The sequence below is a fragment of the Tupaia chinensis genome, unplaced genomic scaffold (assembly GCF_000334495.1).
Source record: "Tupaia chinensis unplaced genomic scaffold, TupChi_1.0 Scaffold147971_1, whole genome shotgun sequence".
Taxonomy (NCBI): Eukaryota; Metazoa; Chordata; class Mammalia; order Scandentia; family Tupaiidae; genus Tupaia; species Tupaia belangeri.
In genome coordinates this window covers 1-1,197 of record NW_006207821.1, presented here as the reverse complement: position 1 = coordinate 1,197, position 1,197 = coordinate 1, and the positions used below count along the sequence as shown (strand labels likewise).

Sequence of the window (1,197 nt, the reverse complement as noted above, 5' to 3'; positions counted from 1 at the left end):
TGTCTGGCGAGCGCATGCGCCCTATAACGAACACCTCTGAAAAAAAAAAAATTAACCATCTCACCACCTGCTGGTCCCGAGGCCATTTTGTGTGTCTGTGTGTGTGTCTATGTGTGCGTGTACCATATTTCTTTATTTGAAAGAATGGTACAAATTAAAGAACTTAAGTGGACGTCATGGTACAACTTATAGGAAATGTAAAAGAAACACCAACATGCACACACTGCCTTGGTGAGCAGGGAGGTCATCCCCTGGTCCTGGGGAAGTTAGCCTCAAGCTTAGCTCTTGTTATCACTGTCTCCCACGGTGTGCTTGTCAAAGAGATACTCCGCCATGCCAGATTTCAGGGCTCCCATCTTGCACAAGTTAGTTACACGGTCACCCAATTCTTGGATGGACTTGACTTCATTCAGGTAATGCACAATGAAGTCACACACATGGGAGTCGTTTTTGTCAGTGGCCAGTTTGTGCAGGTCCAGTAGTGACTGATTTACGTTTTATTCCAAGTGTAATGCACACTCCATTGCGTTCAGCCCATACTCCCAGTCATCACAGTCTGGCTTCTTAATATCCTGAAGGAAGATGCGGCCACCTCGTTGATTCTGCAGCTTCATTAATTTCTCAGCATGTTCCCTTTCCTCATGAGATTGGTGGAGAAAGTATTTGGCAAAGTTCTTCAAAGCCACATCATCTCAGTCAAAGTAGAAAGGCAAGGACAGGAACTCATAGCAGGCATAGAGCTCCAGGTTGATCTGGCCGTTGATGGAGGCCTTGGGGTCCTGGTGGTAGTTCTGGCGCACCTGCAAGGCGGACGTGGTCTTCATGGTGGGTGGCTGAGGAGAGGCAGCAGCGATAGCAGCTGCACAGGGCTGGGGCAGTGGCTGGGGCTTTGAAGATGTCCGAGGACTCTGCAAGTTAGTGGCGGAGGACTGGCTCTGGGTGGCTGGCGGGGATGCAGGACAAACTCTGGGTTCCGTTCAAGCACTGTTGAAGCAGGAAACCGCAATGACTCTCAGCAGAGAATGTCTTCCCAAGGCCATTTTTTTAAAAGTGTCAAATCAGTCCATGGCTCCTGCAATCTATGAGGCGTGGGCCCGTGCAATTTAGCCATTTTGGGAGAAAGGAAGATGTCCCACTGACAACTGGGCCTCCAGTATACAAAACTTGCATGTTTGGGAAGAAACCGACCATCCACCA

At 49.0% G+C, this 1,197-nt stretch overlaps 1 pseudogene; it reads right to left on the bottom strand.

The window, feature by feature from the left end:
- Positions 1–255: 255 nt before the first annotated feature.
- On the bottom strand, positions 256–824 carry LOC102475677 (ferritin heavy chain pseudogene; annotated as a pseudogene).
- Positions 825–1,197: the final 373 nt, after the last annotated feature.